Genomic DNA, 19,432 nt, shown 5'->3' with positions numbered 1-19,432 from the left:
CAGCACACACATTCCTGAACCTCCACTACCCTAGCTGCAAAAGACTAAAATATAAATCAACTTACGCATCCAGCTTCTCCTACATAAGCACGCAACTATGGAATGCACTACCAAACGTCTTGAAAACAATGCACGACCTAACAAACTTCCGTAAATCACTAAAAGCCAACCTCTTCAATAAGGCATACCACAATGGCCCACCCTAAATGCCAGACAACGAAACCTATACCAGGAATGCACAAGACCGAACTCTCAATACTTGACTGCTTCACTTACTCTGTCACTAATTAAACTTTAACGCAATACCACTTGATTTCTCATTCCGGAAATGAACCTTTAATACTTGACTGCGTAATAACATAGTAACATAGTAGATGACGGCAGAAAAAGACCTGCGCGGTCCATCCAGTCTGCCCAACAAGATAAACTCATATGTGCTACTTTTTGTGTATACCTTACCTTGATTTGTATCTGCCATTTTCAGGGCACAGACCGTAGAAGTCTGTCCAGCACTATCCCCGCCTCCCAACCACCAGCCCCTCCTCCCACCACCGGCTCTGGCACAAACCATACAAGTCTGCCCAGCACTATCCCCGCCTCCCAACCACCAGCCCCTCCTCCCACCACCGGCTCTGGCACAGACCGTATAAGTCTGCCCAGCACAATCCCCGCCTCCCACCACCGGCTCTGCCTCCCAATCTCTGTAATCTACTCTGTCACTTATGAACTCTCATGTAATACCACTTTGTATTTCTTCATTCTGGAAATGGCGATCGCCACTACGGCATAATGTAAGCCACGTTGAGCCTGCAAATAGGTGGGAAAATGTAGGATACAAATGCAACAAAAATAAATAAAAATAAATGGCACTGAAAAACAGTGCTAGGAAAAATAAATAGCTAACTAAAATCCAGCACTATTCTTATACACTCCAGGATGATCACCCTTCACAGAATGGCACCTAGTGGGAATTCTCGTGTCCAACTTTTTTTTTTCAGGGGAAGGGGAAGAGGACTCGTACCTCTAGAAACTGGTGTAAATCCTGGCATGCATCCCCAAAATTCCAACACACTGCATGTAGTTCACTGGAACGCCCCTGACCCACTCATGCCTCTCCCATAGACATGCCCTCTTTCAGGTTGCACGTGAAAGAATTTTGGAGCAGATCGTTACAGAATCTCGTGCAAACTCAAATAATGCCAATTAACATCAGTCATTGATAGCAGCCAATTACTACTTGTTAACAGCTCATTAATTTGCACACAGATCTCAGGATCACACGCAAATTTTGGGTGTCACTTATAGAATCTGGGGGACTGTGGCTACAAAAAAAAAAACTACAGTTTATCTCCCCCCCCCCCCCCCAATCTCTCAATCCTGTTCCTATCAAAACCCCTTACATCTGACTCCTGACTCAATCCAAAAAAACCAAAAAACAAAAAACCCAACAACAACAACAACAAAAACAGGGCGTATTTCTTGCCACAAAATGTTGAAATAATCCAAATCAGCCACCAAAATATAGTGAAGCTGTTGTCCAAAACAGCCAGCCACTTTGTCCTTGTTGATATTTGAGTTGTAACACCATATGTGAATCTCTTCATAAAGGTGGTTAATAAATCCCAATAAATAAATAGACTCCAACCTTCTTGGAACTTAGAACCAAACTGTCACTGCTGAGTTGGTTATCCCAACCTTTCTGAAAACCTAATGCAGATGCATATCTGACGTTGGTTTCCTTAAAAACAGAGCCACAAGAAATAAATCTCTCTATATAAAACGCACCTCCAACATTCTATGAAGCCTCCACAACTCCCAACGTTCTAAATGCATGGTGGTGAAACCCACATCTCCTGAATTGACATCATGTACTTCCGGGTTCGTCACAAGCAGAAGTGACCAACCACACGAGGTTTATCGGCTTCAGAATGTTGGAGGTGCATTCTATTAAATAGGATTGGTCAGTTCCTTGAAGCACAGCCAGAGCTCAGTGTCCTGCACAGTAACACTCAGACACCAGAGAGAGAGAAGGGGGGCCTGAAACAAGAGAGAGGGATGGACTGACACCAGAGAGGGGGGGAGAGTTATCTCTGTCACACACACACACACTCTCTCTCTCACAGTCAATGTCTTTCTCTCTCTCACACACTCTATGTCTCACACTGTAATACATTCACTCTTCTATGTGTCACACAGTCACTCACACACTCTCTTGGTCTCATACACTCAGTCTCACAGAGTCTGTGTCTCACACACACTCTCTCTCTCTCTCGCACACACTGTATCTGTGTGAAACACACTTTCTCACACTGTGTGTCACATACGCACTTGCACACACTCTCATTCTCACGCACACACTGTCTCTCTCACAGACACACTCGCATATTCACTCTCTCTCACACACAGTCACTCTCACAAACATACACAATCCGAGGAAAACCTTGCTAGCGCCCGTTTCATTTGTGTCAGAAACGGGCCTTTTTCACTAGTAAATAAATAAATAAAACACCACAACAGATTGGTTACGGGGGGGGGGGGGGGGGGGGGGTAAGGAGGGAAAGAAGGTAGGGAGAAGCAAGAGGAGCCAGACACAGAAGGTAAGAATTATGGAGAGGAGTAAAATATGGAAGGAACAGTGTGGGAAAAAAAAGTGAAAAAAAATTGCAAGGTTGTAAAACTAATCATTTATTAGCGACTCATTTACATTAATATAAAGACTGATACTGCACAGACAACCAGTTCAGAGCCGGAGCGGAAACCACAAGGTGGGACTTACAATCAAGTTCTTTTCCATTCCGATCCCATCAACAGCTTCTCTCCTGCCTGTTCTCGCAGCACTGGCTCCCAGGAGAGGCAAAAAAAAAAAAAAAATTCTTTGTTCAGAAATCAAGACAACCAGGGTTAAAGAAACAGCCTGTACCTCCTCTTGCATTCCACTTTCATGGAATGCCGAGGGGAAGTTGCAAGTCCCTGAAGGGTTTCTTTCTGGGAGGGAGGGAAGAGTGGTGTGGGGGAGTGAGAGGATTTCAGAGCAGCAGGAGACAATGAGTGACTGTATGTGTGAAATTTGCATACATATATATATATATATATATAAAAATTCACACACATTTTCTATTTTTTTTTTTTTAAGTGCTGTTGATTTAATTGCCATTAAATGATCACGGTTAACATGCAAACCCCCTAATTATGATTAAAATTATTAACGCCACTGATACTGACTACCATGGCCTGAACTGAACATCCTCCCAGAAGCTCCACCTCCAGAAGAATACCTTAAAGCACACCCTGGTAGTCCAGGGTAGGATGGGCAGCAGCAATCCTCCAGGCTCAAAATGGCAGCCGACACCTCTAGCGGTACCACCACAAGACTAGCACTACAGGTGGCATGTGCGCGCTACCAAGCATCGGATGAAGAATCCCAGCGACTCCAAAAATAGTGAAGGTAACAAATGCCTTTTTAAAAAAAACAACAAAAAACCTATAGCTTATGTTTTCAGAATACCACCTAATTACTGCTCTGAATTGCTGATGCTATATTCAGTCTACATCACAGAGGACAGGAAACGATTTCCGATGCATTAGCTAAACGCTATATATTTGATAAGACGCTGCTGTACGGTAGATATGGGGGCACGATGTACATACAAGCTTCTATGCTTAAACATATCCATCATTACAGAAGCTACTAGAAACTCTCTCTCATCCTCATTTTTGGACTATGCTATGTCCCAAAGCCCTAAATATGCTGCTGCATGCAAGGGCCGACTTCCATGCCCAAGAGAAGATTGAGAATGAGAGAACAGCTCAACTCCAAATCCCACCCTTCCTCCACCACTATTATTAAGCATATTTGATAAAGTTACCCCACTATTTCTAAAGAAAAAAACTCTGCAGTACCCCTAAAAAGCTTGGGGGGGGGTTTGGGTGGGGGGGTGAGGGGAGGGTATTCACAATGCATGAGGCAGGGCATTAAAAACTCTCATTGTGGATACCCTGAATACCAGACTGGCTAAGGGGTACCCACAGGTCTGGCTTCAGAAACCATGGGGTAACGTCACTGGATACACTTAGTAGCGGTGATGAAAGGAAGGGGGCTGGGGGTAAGTTATTGAGAGTTCAGTTCTCCCCCCCCTGAGAAACCCTACCTTAGGGCATTTCTGAACACGAAGCGGAGAGAAAGCAGAGACAGGAAATAATGCCCAGGACTAGAAACAAGCAGCTTTTTCAGACTGTTCTCATCTTTTCACAGTGTGCTGACTCTGAAAATCTAACAGCAGCACTGGAGAGCAGGGAGGGAGGGGGAGAGAAGAGGGGAAGGAAGAGACAAGGTTTTGAAGAAAGGCTTACAACACCTTCCCCCAAGAAAGCCTGCACCTGGCTTCCTACAATGCAGCCATGCAAAAAAAAAAAAAAAACTCTTTTCAGTCAGTCAGTCTCAGCCCCTAGCACTGCTGTGGATCAAGAATGAGAAGGGAGGGGGGGGGGATGGATGGATGGCCAGGGGACTTCAAGGCAAGAGAAAACAAGGATGAAATACCATAGGGAGCAGAAGAATTTCGCTCTAGCCAGCCAAGTAGCCACTTACAAAATACCAGGCACAGAAAGAAAAAGCAAACAAGCCATCTCACTACCAAATAAGCATTACATACACTATTCCCACGTGCAGAATTCAAATGCATATATCTATTTGTCCATGCAAAGCAGTGAGAAAGATCTCAGGTGCTGGAAAGGTAGGGCCAAAAATCGCCCTGTGAAAAATACTGACTGGAACTCGCTTTCCCCCAACTGCTGCCTGAGGTACGACAGAATTAAAGGTGTTTCAACTGGTGCCCTTTACCAACATTATTGGAAGTCATTCTCAAATTGCAGCGGTAATAAGACATGGAGGTGTGCACTTGTGCCACGGTATGTGCACAGACCGGGTGAGGGCCTGCAGGAGGTGCATACGCAGGATATACATGACTTCAGTGAATAGCACACAGCCCCTTTCACAGGGAGAAAAGAGAAAAAAAAGGCCACAACCTTAGGCTAATAGTATTTCTATTCTATTTGCACTTCTCTCTCACCTTTGTAATTATAGGGTAAATACAATTTCTAATGCAATAGACAATGATGTGTAGACGTCACCTTATCCCAATATACTTTCTATACTCTGCTGACCAAATATACAGCAGGAATCTGCCTCATTAATCCACACAACACTCGCCACACTTTTCAGTGTGAAAGAACCACCAAAGAAAAATATTAAAAACATCCCACACACACACCTTGATTGACTCTATACTATACTTAAAAACTGAACCTACATGCACAGTTTCTACCTAGAAGATTTCAACCCCTCCTCTCTAATCCTCCCCATTGCACCTACCCAGTGTGCTTTTTCTAGCAAAAAAGGTGCCGGTACTCAAATGCCAGGCCACCCTTCAGGGGTGGGGTGATCACTGAGGGACTCACCCCACAATAGCCAGGCCCCCTGCAACCAGTCACAGAATCTCTGACAAGGCAGAATTGGTCTGTAGAGCCTGAGCTCTTTCATTAAAACTTGGGGGTCCATGGGTCAATTTTAGCAGACAATGGAAAAGGTGCTGGTAGTCAAATGCCAGGCCACCCTTCAGGGGTGGGGTGATCACTGAGGGACTCACCCCACAATAGCCAGGCCCCCTGCAACCAGTCACAGAATCTCTGACAAGGCAGAATTGGTCTGTAGAGCCTGAGCTCTTTCATTAAAACTTGGGGGTCCATGGGTCAATTTTAGCAGACAATGGAAAAGGTGCTGGTAGTCAAATGCCAGGCCACCCTTCAGGGGTGGGGTGATCACTGAGGGACTCACCCCACAATAGCCAGGCCCCCTGCAACCAGTCACAGAATCTCTGACAAGGCAGAATTGGTCTGTAGAGCCTGAGCTCTTTCATTAAAACTTGGGGGTCCATGGGTCAATTTTAGCAGACAATGGAAAAGGTGCTGGTAGTCAAATGCCAGGCCACCCTTCAGGGGTGGGGTCATCACTGAGGGACTCACCCCACAATAGCCAGGCCCCCTGCAACCAGTCACAGAATCTCTGACAAGGCAGAATTGGTGTGTAGAGCCTGAGCTCTTTCATTAAAACTTGGGGACCATGGGTCAATTTTAGAAGACAATGGAAAAGGTGCCGGTACTCAGTACCCCCTCAAAAAAAGCCCTGCACCTACCAAACAGGCCTCCAACACAACCACCACCACTAAGAAGCTGGAATTAGAAAGGAATCATTCTTTTACGATAGACGTGTCCTCAAGATTAATTTAAAAACCTGCAGTAATAGGTAAAATATTAGACTGTAAGCTCTTTGAGCAGGGACTGTCTTTCTTCTATGTTTGTGCAGCGCTGCGTACGCCTTGTAGCGCTATAGAAATGCTAAATAGTAGTAGTAGTAAAATATAGAAACCTTGTTATGAAATTAATTTCTCAAATACAAATATGAGTCCTATTTATTTTCTGCTCTAGATGAGGGCTGATGAATGCCCTAACAAAAAAGGGAGCTCAGGACTGCCCTAGGTTCAATTTCCAGATCAAATCTTTTGGTCTTTGGGGTGTCCTGATCTGAGTTAGCTGTGGAGGCAGCATTTCAGCATTGCAAAACAGCGATATTTAGTGGCCAGACTTATTGCCCACAAGTAGGGCTCCAGAAGGACAAGTCACTGTAAAGTCTGGGATGCGTATATTGCCAGATGATTTTCCTTAAGAATAAAAGGTTCATTACACCATAGAGGTAAGTTTCATCTGAGCTGGAAGCTCAAAAGATGCCGCAGGAAAACTACTTTGTTAAAATAAAAAAAAGTCCAATGTGATTTAAATGGGCAAAGAGTGAATTACAGTGAATATCCTATTATTGTGAATGGCTACTGGGAAGCACAGGTTATTTCAACAAATATGAACTTGTGTAAAGAAAGGCGTAAACGTTTCGATCCTGTATTAAATTTGCTTTGCTGATGGCTTCAGATCTTAGTAAGTCTCAAGATATTGTAGTTACAGTTGAGTTTCCTACAGCCGTAGAGCGCAGTCATTGTGCTGCTGTTGGGAACACTACATCAGCCTCCAATTAACTGAAGGCAATGTCAAGCCAATAGCAGTCTTACTACCAGCACGGGATAACTGCCCTTTATCTAATGGAAGCAACAAAATGATGACACGTGCAGGTCTTTTTTCTGCCGTCATCTACTATGTTACTATCATTTTCAAAGCACTTAGTCATCCAAAGTTCCATAGGATTCTATGAACTTTGGAATGCTATGTGCTTTGAAAATATGCCTGAAACTTCAAGGACGGCCACTGAAAATGACTCCCATGTGTTGGCCTCAATACACATCCTTGGGCAACCCATTTAACCCCCCCCCCCCCCCAACACACACACACCTTTGTGATCACTCAAAACTAATACAAAATCATTTAACATTAGCCCTCTCCTCAAGTCACTTCACTGGCTCCCTATCCGTTTCCGCATTCAATTCAAACTTCTCTTATTGACCTATAAGTGCATTCACTCTACCGCTCCGTTCTGTGGATAAATCTCTCGTCTGTCCCCTTCTCCTCTACTGCTAATTCTAGACCCCATTCCTTTTATCTCGCTGCGCCTCACGCCTGGAATAGACTTCCCGAGCCTGTACGTCTAAGCCCTGTCTTTGGCCGTTTTCAAATCCAAGCTAAAAGCCCACCTCTTTAACGCTGCTTTTGACTCCTAACCACTACTCACTTGCCCTGTACCCTTTTATCCCCACCTCTTTAATTCCCTTACCTCTTAGTTGTTCTGTCTGTTTGCCTGTCCTGTTTAGATTGTGAGCTCTTTGAGCAGGGACTGTCTTTTCATGTATGGTGTACAGTGCTGCATATGCCTTGTAGCGCTATAGAAGTGATAAGTAGTAGTAGTAATGTAGAAGCCTGCCCTTGTAGATCAGCAACGAGGCTGCGCAGGTTTCTGTTTCTGTGAGTCTGACGTCCTGCACATACGTGCAGGACGTCAGACTCACAGAAACAGAAGCCTGCGTGGCTGCGTTGCTGATCTGCAAGGGCAGGCTTCTAGATGGAATGTTGCTAGTGGAGGAGTAGCCTAGTGGTTAGTGCAGTGGAACATGGGATGTTGTTACTATTTGAAATTCTGGAATGTTGCTATTACTTGAGATTCTACATGGAATGTTGCTACTATTGGAGATTCTACATGGAATGTTGCTATTCCACTAGCATTGAATAAAGTGGTTCTTTGAAATCTTATCTCCCGTTTCCTGGAGTCATTGGTCCACTTCCCACTCTCTTTCTGTGCTGTTATTTTTACGTGGGAGTTAGTGTTCATCCACTTAGGTGGATTACTCTCTGCTATTCCACTAGCAACATTCCATTTTTAGATTGTGAGCTCCTTGAGCAGGGACTGTCTTTTCATGTATGATGTACAGCACTGTGTATGCCTTGTAGCGCTATAGAAGTGATAAGTAGTAGTAGTAATGTAGAAGCCTGCCCTTGCAGATCAGCAACGCGGCCGTGCAGGCTTCTGTTTCTGTGAGTCTGACGCCCTGCACATACGTGCAGGACGTCAGACTCACAGAAACAGAAGCCTGCGCGGCTGCGTTGCTGATCTGCAAGAGCAGGCTTCTAGATGGAATGTTGGTAGTGGAGGAGTAGCCTAGTGGTTAGTGCAGTGGAACATGGGATGTTGTTACTATTTGAGATTCTGGAATGTTGCTATTACTTGAGATTCTACATGGAATGTTGCTACTATTGGAGATTCTACATGGAATGTTGCTACTAGTTGAGATTCTACATGGAATGTTGCTATTCCACTACCAACATTCCATTTTTAGATTGTGAGCTCTTTGAGCAGGGACTGTCTTTTCATGTATGATGTACAGCACTGTGTATGCCTTGTAGCGCTATAGAAGTGATAAGTAGTAATAGTAATATGTAAGTATAAATTTATTTATTTTCAGCCTTTTTAAGAAATTCACCCAAGCCAGTGTACAGCAAAAAAAAAAAAAACCAGGCACAGTCAACAGACAAACACAGCAGAAGAAAATATTCAAAAACGTAGCACACATTATGGCATAGTCTGCTAGCGACAATATCAATACACATTAAAAAACACACACACACACATCTTAATAGACAGCATGGGGGTATACCCAAAATAAAGTCAAGAGTATATCAGAAGATACCTCAAAGCCAGGATCCTTTCAGAGCTAAGAGCCAATGACTTGTAGGTTAGCCGCTGAACCATGGGATGCATTACAGTGGAACCTAATATGCAAAGCAGAGATGCACCTGAGTTCCATATATAATTTTGTCTGAGCCTCTTCTCATCTGTCGACAGACACTAAAGCCGGTGACTGACACAAGAAATGTCATATTTCTGGGCATTTCATTTGCCCCACTAAAAAAAATCTGTAGAGTATTTTCCTTCCTTGAACCATAAACTAGGTCAGGGACATATGAACGTCAGGCCTCCGGGGGAAAAAAAAAAAACTTCCAGAAGGGTAATAGGACAACTGGTCATTCAACTACATGAAAAAAAAAAATGTAAAAAGTCATTCTACACTGCTGCTTTAACTCCTCCATCCACAGCTCCACATCGACTAGTAAAAAGCTGCCAAACAGCACCAGATTTTCTTTCACTTGCACTATTTTGAGCTCCCTCTCCCCTGAGGTTTGGCTATAGTTTAACAAGAGTCCCAAATGAAAAGGTTTGGGAACCAGCGAGTTAGGAAACCTGAAAAATGATACACTGCTATCTCTCCCTCCCTCCCCCCTCCCTCAAAGGAGCACAGTAATCTAAATACCACAAGGGTGGATCAGCAGGGGACAGGGAGGGGGCTAGAGAGATGATACAAAGCTATCCAAGGCAGATGTGGCTCAGGGGAAGGAGAGCAGATGCTGACACCTGAATTGCCCACACAATCTGAAGTGGCTCCTGACTGGATATTCCGAACCTGCAAGTGGGTCACTAAATAACATATTATGAGGAGTCAACTGGGGGGGGGGGGGGGGGGGGTTGAAAATCTTGAATACAGAGAGGGACAACAGATTCCAAGTTAAATCGTATTTAGAGTACTGTATCTGTGGAGAAATTGTGTGTTCAGAATAAGCCATTTTATTGGCTCCCATTATTTCTTTCAGATTCAAAAACAGATCCCAAGTTTCCTTCCTCCCTCTCAATTTACAGATATTTTCAATTCTCACAGTAGCTTACACCAGGGGTTCTCAACCCAGTCCTCAAGAGACACACCTATCCAGTCAGGTTTTCAGGATACTCACAATGAATATGCATGAGAAAGATTTGCATGCCCTACCCTCCATTGTATGCAGATCTCTCTCATGCATATTCATTGTGGGTATCCTAAAACCCTGACTGGCCTCGTGTGTCCCCGAGGACTGGGTTGCGGACCCCTGGCTTAAACCCTCAAGGCACTACCAGACTTATGAAGTCAATACAAAAATTATGCCAAACGCATTTATAAACAAAAAATATGAATTAGATTCTTCTTTTCAATGCCTCATATTCTTCCTATTAAAACAAACAAAGCTTAGAAAGATACTTTTCTAAAATAAATGGGGGTAAATGAAGTGCAAATGAATCAAACATATAAACGGCGAGTGACCGTACTCACTCGCAAATGCGCAGTAGACTTCCCTCTCTGTCCCGCCCCCGCGTCAATACGTAATGACGGGGGGGGGGTGGAACAGAGAGGGAAACTGCACGAAGGGGAGGGAACCGCCGAGGTCGCCACCGCTCCCCCTCCCCCCCAAGGGCGCCGCCACTGGTACCCCCCCCCCCCCGAGTCGCCACCACCCCTCCACCCGGCCCGTCTCTTCGCCCTCGCCGACGTTACGTCACACGACGGTGGGACACAGGCAGAGAAGGAAGGCCGACGGGAGCTCAGCTGATCTGCCTGCTCCAGAGATGTAAGTTGAATAGCGAAGAGACGGGCCGGCGTCGGCGACTCGGGGAGAGGTACCGGCAGCGGCGAACTCGGGGGGGGGGAGGGGCCAGCGGCGACCCAATAGCCCATTTTAACGGGCTCAACGGCTAGTAAATATATAATTATTTAAAAAGAAAACATGTTTTAAGAGGTTCAGCCCAACAGTTTCTTCTTGCTTTGGGCTTCCATATCTACCATAATTGACCTAGACCGGGGGGGGGGGGGGTCTCAACCCAGCCAGCCAGATTTTCAGGATACCCACAATGAAATATACATTACATAAATATAAATTTGCATATAATGGAAGGCAGTGTATACAAATTTCTCATGTCTATTCATTGTGAATACCTTGAAAACCCGACTGGCTTGGTGCGTCCCAAAGGCTGGATTGAGAACCCCTGACCGAAAGTGGTCTACAGTACCCTGAGCCTGGGTGCCTTGTTAACCACCTCCTATTCAACTCGGATATAGTCTACAAACCACAGCTTCACTCAGAAGAATCTTGCCCTCATGCATTTTGACACTACTCACTGGTTCAACAGAGGTCACTGCTGCAATGGATAAGACTCAAAAACTCTGAACTACTGTGTTAAAAAGTAAGGGATCCTTTTACTAAGGTGCGCTGAAAAATGGCCTGCAGTAGTGTCAACGTGTTTTGGGCGCACGCAGAATTATTCTTCAGCACACATACAAAAAAAATGCCTTTTTAAAATTTTTGACGAAAATGGGACGTGCGTCAAAATGAAAATTGCTGCACGTCCATTTTGGGTCTGAAACCTTACCGCCAGCCACTGACCTAGCAGTAAAGTCTCACGCGGTAACCAGGTGGTAATGACCTACGCACGCCAAATGCCACTTGGCGAGTGCCCGATACACACATCAGAAAATAAAAATTATTTTTCAGCTGTGTGTGTACCGGATGCGTGCCAAAAATGAAATTACCGCAAGAGCCACATGGTAGCCATGCAGTAACTCCATTTTGGCGCGTGTAGACGCTTACATGGCCTTAGTAAGAGGGCCCCTAAACTAGGTCTCTTCCCCTGGTTGTGGGGCAGGAATAAAGCCTGCTGGAAATTCCCAGAAACTTGAGAAGTAAGCCAGGTAGCTAAAACAAACAAGTGATTTTCTCACGGTTAGTTTACTAGGGGGTGGGGGGAAACAAAGGGAACAGGATAGACAGACCATAATACCCATCACTTGTCTCAGTCTCTTTCTATTCCAGTATTTTGTACCTTATTTATTTTCCATCTTCACTCTAACTTCCCTCACCATTCACACAGCATCATACTAGGACCCCCCCCCCCCCCCCCCCCCACTATTTCTAAAAGTCTTGTCCATACTTTCATGGAAGAGTGATTTCACCTATCCAATCCATCCAAGATGAAATGTCACTTCAGTCATTAACTGCAGCTCTTAATTAGGTGCCCTCCTTGTACACTGCAATGACAACTTGCACAGAAATAACTCTTTGAAAAGTATAAATGCTTCTGAAAGGCAAAAGTGCAATTAAACCAGTCTCTGCAAGTTTAAAAATCTGGTGCATTCAAAATTAAAAAAAAAAAGCATAACTAATTTTAAGGGGGGAGGGAGGTGGAATATCAGTTGCATCCATATTATTATTTTGCAGACAATTTGTGCATTATACTGGAAGCAAAAAAGTACCAAATGAAGGTAAATCCATGACCTGGCTATAGAAATAAATACTTCCAACAGACTCTAAGGGATGGTGTGCATACTAATTTTAACTAAACAGCTAAGGTTGAAAAGCATTTTTTTTTTTATCAAGTACTAAACATAAATGGAAAAGGTGTATCGGGCCCATCTGACCGTGGCCAGGTGTTGAATACTGGTAGTACTATCTTGCATTGTTCAGTAAATATTAAAACTTGTTCAAGATATAAAATCAACACAACAGAGTACTTCATAGGATCATTTGTTTTCTTACAGGATAAAGAAACAGTTCTGAGACTATTATAGATCTTTGGATATTACCTTCCTGGAAGCAAAAGCACTAGTCTTTACAAATGTTTCTTCTTCTAAACTGCGTCCATCTAGAAAGATTTTGTCTGCGTCAAGCTCATTTCAATTGTGATTTCCTTGTGCTTTGTTTACTATCAAAATAATCATTATGTTTTCATCCTTCTCATTTGCAATTTTTTTCTCAAGGGCAAAGGAGTTCTTTCTAGGGAAAGTTCCACTCAGGGAGGAAGTTAACAGTAGCTTACATTGATAGGTCAGGTAATTTTAGCTTAGAGTCTCATTGTATAACATGGGACCCTGTCTTACAATAACCCCACTTGAGTAGCTCACATTGATAACTTGGCCCCTTAGTCTTTTTGGCCTAAGATTGCTCCCTTTTTTCTATCTCCATTCATATCTCTGCTTTCCATTTTATTTCTAATCTACCTTTGGCTTTTCTTACATAATTCCTCTCAGTTGAGAACTCTATTTCAAAGTTGATTCATGAAATGTTTTTCATGCATAAAAGCTCAAAAAGTAGAAAACTGTTTAAGGGAAGTATCTCAAAGAAGAAGATTCTGCTCTGCATATGTTTATATCTGCAAAAAGAAAAAGGGGCCTCCTGCGTTCTGGGCTCTTTCCAGTGTCAGCAGAGCACATGGGGAAAGAAATTAGAACTTCGGGCAGGCCTTACAAGACCTTGGATAGTCATGAACCAAAAGCTTGGAGAAAGGGCTTCAGTACAACTTCGTTTGGAAGAAGTTTACTTAAGAAATACATCATGGGAAAACATCCAAAAAAAAAAAAAAAGTCAGAGGATGGAAGAATGTGACTTCCAAAAATCGTACATTTAACTTGAAATTCTAGCAGACACTCAACATTAGAAAGGGAACAAAAATGTTAACCTCTTTTAAGCATTTTTTTTTAACCTCGCAGCAAAGAACACATTTCAGCCCCTACATCTGCACCTAAGACTGCCGAAAGTCAATGAGCAGAACATATGTACAGATTACGTGTACAAGTCTGTCTGTCTGTGAACTTTTAGTATAGCTTCAGAACTTAGTACAAGAACAGTGCTGGGCAGACTTCTACGGTCTGTGCCCTGAGAAAGGCATGGACAAATCAAACTCGGGTATAAAGTATCACATACCATGTAAAAAGAGTTTATCTTGTTGGGCAGACTGGATGGACCGTTCAGGTCTTTATCTGCCGTCATTTACTATGTTACTCTTTGGGGTTCTACATGGAATGCTGCTACTAATTGGGATTCCGGAATCTTGTAACTCTTTAGGATTCCAGAATCTTCAGAACGTTTAGTACATGAACAGTGCTGGGCAGACTTGTACGGTCTGTGCCCTGAGAAAGGCAAGGACAAATCAAACTCAGGTATAAAGTATCACATACCATGTAAAAAGAGTTTTTCTTGTTGGGCAGACTAGATGGACCGTACAGGTCTTTATCTGTCGTCATTTACTATGTTACTGTGTAGAAGTCTGCTGGCAGTGTGAAGGAACAACACAGACACTAATCCCAAGGAGAAAAGCATGAACACTGTTCTACTCAAAAACTCTACATCTGAAAATTCTGTGCACGCCAATTAATGCAAATAGGCGGGAAAATGTGGGATACAAATGCAATAAATAAATAAATAAAATAAAAGGCGCACACCTTTCCATATTTGCTTATGTTAACGATAGATATACAGGAAAGTTATTATTTGCATTACAGCAGAGAAATATGCAGTGGCATTCCTAGGGGAGCTGGCACCCGGGGCGGATCGCCGATGCGCCCCACCCCCCCGGGTGCAGCGCCCCCCCCAATGCCACGTGGACCCCCCCCTCCCCCCCGCCGGGTGCCGCGCGTGCCTTTCCTCTGTTGTTCGATGCTTCTTCTCTGCCCCGGAACAGGAAGTAACCTGTTCCGGGGCAGAGAAGAAGCATCGAACAACGGAGGGCAGGCGCGCGTGGCCCCCCCCCCCCCCCCCGGCGGCATGCACCCGGGGCGGACCGCCCCCACCGCCCACGGAAATATGTGCTTGTATTTTTTTTCCTGAAAATTCTTTATGTAGCTACTAGATTTTAAAGAAGCAGTTACCTTTTAGAGGCTGTAGGGGAGGGCTGCGTTCTCTGCATCCCTCCCCTCCCTACAGATCTGCTCAGCACAGGCTTTCCCCCTCTCTTTCTACCACAACCTGTAATTTATCTTTCACTTCACTCCACACCACTGCCCACCTGGCTGAAGCATTTGGAACTGAAAGGCGAGAATTCTCAATCCACTCATTGTAAGGGCTCCCCCCACCCAGTCTATAAACCAAAAAAAAAAAAAAAAACACTGCACTGCTCCCATGACTTCCAGGTGCCTGTCATCAGATCCACAAAGGGGGAAATTTTAAAAAGAAAAAGTAAGGAGCATGAACATGCCACAGCTGGTACTATGGAGCCTATGAAAATTTATGCTGTAAAACTGAGCAAAAGGCTAGAAACAAAATTAAACCATTTTAATGGGCTAACAGATAAAACAAACCTTCATTGCACCAGAATGGGGGGGGGGGGGGGATGAGAGGGGAAAGAGGAAGTAAATAATTTTAAACAGCAAGTTCCTAACCAAAATCTATACCAACTTAAAAATACCCTTTTGCAAACGTATTTCATTTTAAGAGACTCATGAGCCAGTGGCAGCCCCCATCCATCCTAAATTAGACTCCTACTCTTCCTCTAGTAGACAACCTCCCCTAACATTTCCCAAAAGCTCACATCAGGCCCACATACATGACTGTCAAATGGATTCTGCACAGGTCGCCCAAAGAGTTGAGCACGCAAATTTAGGCACAGATCCCAAATTCATGCATAAACTAATTAGCTAATTAGGTGCTACCAATTATTGGCAATAAGAAGCACTTAATTGGCAGTAGTTAGGAGCTGCGCGTAGGTCCGCCCTAAATTTCGTAGCACACAACTCCAAAAAGTGTAGCCACGGAAGGGGCATTTCCAGAAATTAAGCACGGTTATAGAGTCGGTGTATGCAAATCAAGTTCATGCATATTCATTGTGCATATCCTGAACACCTTAGCAAGGGGTACTCCAGGACTGGACTTGGGAAACACTGTTATAAAATACCTCCATTTGCTGAGGCAGCAGCACTCACACGCCTACCCTATTGGATAGATTAAAGTACCTTGCAGCGTGATAACTAATCTATCAGTGACGTTCCTAGGGTGGCTGACACCCGGGGCGGATCGCCGATGCGCCCCCCCCCCCCCCCCCCCGGATGCATTTTTGCCTGCTGGGGGTGCTGCGTGCCTGTCGGCTTCACTCATTCCGTGCTCCCTCTGCCCCGGAACAGGAAGTAACCTGTTCCGGGGCAGAGGAAGCACGGAACGAGCGGAGCCGACAAGCACGCGGCACTTCTCCCCCAGCGGCGTGCACCCGGGGCGGACCGCCCCCACAATGGTACGCCACTGTAATCTATTGAAGTATTAGGCGTGAACTGCCATACATTTTTTCTATAGTGCATCGTCATGCATGCACGGTATTTTTAAAGACCACCTCATTATTCCCATTCAGCTGCATAATGTCGTCATTTTCATTTCCGTACCATCAGACGCCTGAGGCAGGCGCTTTTTACGCTGAAACACAGTGCTGTGTCGAGTTTTGACATTTGTTTTTACGCAATAAATTTTATCTGCAGAACCCGTGGTTCGTCCAGCCTTCCCTCGTTTCACACTTTTTGGTTTGTTGCAATTTTTCCTGGGACTTTTTTGTGTTCAGTTACCGTTGATTAGCTAGGCGTCAGCATTTACACCAGCTTTTGAAATGCATGTTAAGTTAGTATTCTTTAAGGGAGTGGAGGAGTGGCCTAATGGTTAGTGCAGTGGGTTAAGATCCTGGGGAAGCAGGTTCAATTCCTTCTGCACAGTGGCGTAGCTACGTGGGGCCAGATTTGGCCCTGGATCCCCCTGCCGACGACCCTCTCAATGCCAACCCTCCCCTGCTGCAGCCGTTGGCTACCTTTGCTGACGGGGGACCCCAACCCCCGCCAGCCGAGGTCCTCTTCTTCCGGCGCAAGGGTTCATTCTGTTTCTGTGAGTCTGACGTCCTGCACGTTGTGCGTGCAGGACTTCATACTCACAGAAACAGAACGAAGCCTTGCAGATCAGCCAGCATAAGATCCTGGGGAAGCAGGTTCAATTCCTTCTGCACAGTGGCGTAGCTACATGGGGCCACGGGGGCCTGGACCCCCCTGCCGACGTCCCTCTCGACCCCCCCTCCCGCCGCCAAGCCTCCCCCGCCGCTGCTGGCTACCTTTGCTGGCGGGGGACCTCAACCCCCACCAGCTGAGGTCTTCCTCTTCCGGCGCAAGGCTTCATTCTGTTTCTGTGAGTCTGAAGTCCTGCATGTACAACGTACAGGACATCAGCCTCACAGAAAAAGAAGTCTTGCGTCGGAAGAGGATCCCGGCTGGCGGGGGTTGGGGGTCTCCCGCCAGCAAAGGTACCCAATGGCGGGAGGAAGAGGGGGGGTCGAAAGGGTTGGCGCTGGGAGGGGTCTAAGTTGGTGGTGGTGATGGTGATGGCGGCGGTGGCATGGGGAGGCTAAAATGTGCCCCCTCACCTCGGGCTCTGGACCCCCCTCCCGCCGAAGTCTGGCTACACCCCTGCTTCTGCAGCTCCATGTGACCCTGGGCAACTCACTTAGCCCTCCATTGCCCCAGGTACAATACACTTAGATTATGAGCCCATCAGGGACAGTGCAAGTATCTGTATAGTTATATGTAAACCACCGCCTCGATTTGTGCTTCGAAAGATGAGGTATATCAAATTGATAAAAACTTAAAACTAAAGGTCATTCCGCACACAGCGTCCTTTACAGAATACTACCTTAGTGTAGAGCATCTGCGTACCATTTATTGAATTCTTCCCTGAAAATTGAAGCCACTCACTACAACTCCTACTCACGAGACTGAGAAAGCGGTGGGAGTTCAGCACCACACAGCCCAATCTCACCAAGAGCTAAATGGTACCAGAAAAAAAAAATAGCTGTTCCAGAAGAGGTGTCAGCCTTCCAAAGATAAAGGGATTAACTAGAAGAGCCTGCTTGGAGAAAATTCTGGAGAAGCAATCTGGAGCTGAGTGCAAACATGAGTATGGAGGAGAAAGAATGTTGGGGAGCAGGAAGATAAGAGTGGGGTGGATGGAAAATGAGCAAGCGTAGGGCATCAAAGTTAGTTTCACAAGTCACCGAGTGCATCTGAGCCAGCCACATCGGAGAAGGACCATCCTGGGCTATACCACTGAAGACCTCCCTGCCTCACGCACTACACCAGTCACTCTCACATTAAAGTGTTTTTGTGAAAGTGGCCCCGTATAAAAAATAGTGAAAATCTATTGTGAAACAAAAAGGTTTGCTGCCATTATACAAAGTATAATAAATATGTTATGTTACTATGGTATCATCCAAAGTGCTTTTCAAAAGACACACACACTTTATAAAAAGCAAACATTTCTATAGCCTTACAAGCCAGTTATATGATAAGTGTCAGTGCTGGTCCTTGTTTACTTGAAGGATATAAGGGGAGGTGGGGGGGGGGGAAGAGAGCAGGGGAGCTCACTTGGAGGCATATTTTCAAAGCACTTAGGCCCAGATGCATTAAAGACATTGATAATTCCCGTTCCCTACCGATTCCATAGCGAATCGGTAGGGAACGGGAATGCATCAACGATAGGGAATGCAAATGAGCTACTAGTTGTAGCTCACTTGCATTCTCTAGTCCTTCGGTACCTGAGTCGGAGAATCGGGACGTCCCTTTAGATTAGGCTCCTCTTCCTGGTCTCTTCAGCCAATCAAAGCGGGCTTAGCTGGCTGTTGTCAGCGAAACGCGCTCTGATTGGCTGAAGAGACCAGGAAGAGGAGCCTAATCTAAAGGGACGTCCCGATTCTCCAGCAACCAGGAAAATAGAAAAATTTCGCTGTGGAGGGGTAAGTGGCGCGGCGAAGACTAAATAGAAGGGGGGGGGAAAAAACACGAGCGCCGGCAGAGCAAAAAAAAAAAATGCGAAAAAAAAGACGTCTCTCAGAAGCGCAGGGAGAGTACGTCCTTAAAGGACGCCCCTCACATGCGCTCCCTGCTTTTTTTTTTTTTTTTCTTTTTTACCTTTTTTGGGGGCCCTTTTCCTTTCCGATTCCCTCACAGGAGCCCTAACAAGAGGTCAGACATCTCGTTAGGGTTCCTACGGTAAGGGAATCGGAAAAACGGTAGTGCATCTCATTATAATAGCTTTTCAATCATTTGCATTCCGTTTTCATTGCCTGCTACCGTGGCAGGGAAAATGCCCTTAGTGCACTACTTGCGTTTTAAACTGGCTGGAACCAATTTAAAACGCAAGTTGTGGGCTCGTTAGGTTTTGTGCATCTGGGCCTTAGCCTTCCAAAGTTCCATAGGTTTCTATGGAACTTTGGAAGGCTAAGTGCTTTGAAAATATGCCTCTCGGGCTAGAGAACAAGTCTGGGGGGGGGGGGGGGGGAGTTAAAATATTG

The 19,432-nt window shown here is 45.1% G+C and overlaps 1 protein-coding gene across 6 annotated transcripts in view; it reads right to left on the bottom strand.

Annotated features, from left to right (window-relative positions):
• Window positions 1-19,432, bottom strand: part of AHDC1 (AT-hook DNA binding motif containing 1) — a 306,721-nt gene that overhangs the window by 275,417 nt on the left and 11,872 nt on the right. Inside the window, exon 1 of one of the 6 annotated variants that reach the window (XM_030217766.1) lies at window positions 2,777-2,818. The exons of the other annotated variants lie outside the window; for them this stretch is intronic. The gene's annotated coding sequence lies outside the window, so the exon portion shown is untranslated. Of the gene's footprint in view, window positions 1-2,776; window positions 2,819-19,432 lie in introns of those variants that run through there. 6 annotated transcript variants of the gene reach the window in all.

The sequence above is a fragment of the Microcaecilia unicolor genome, chromosome 11, assembly GCF_901765095.1.
Source record: "Microcaecilia unicolor chromosome 11, aMicUni1.1, whole genome shotgun sequence".
In the NCBI taxonomy this organism is placed as follows: domain Eukaryota; kingdom Metazoa; phylum Chordata; class Amphibia; order Gymnophiona; family Siphonopidae; genus Microcaecilia; species Microcaecilia unicolor.
This window is presented reverse-complemented; position numbering and strand designations above follow the sequence as displayed.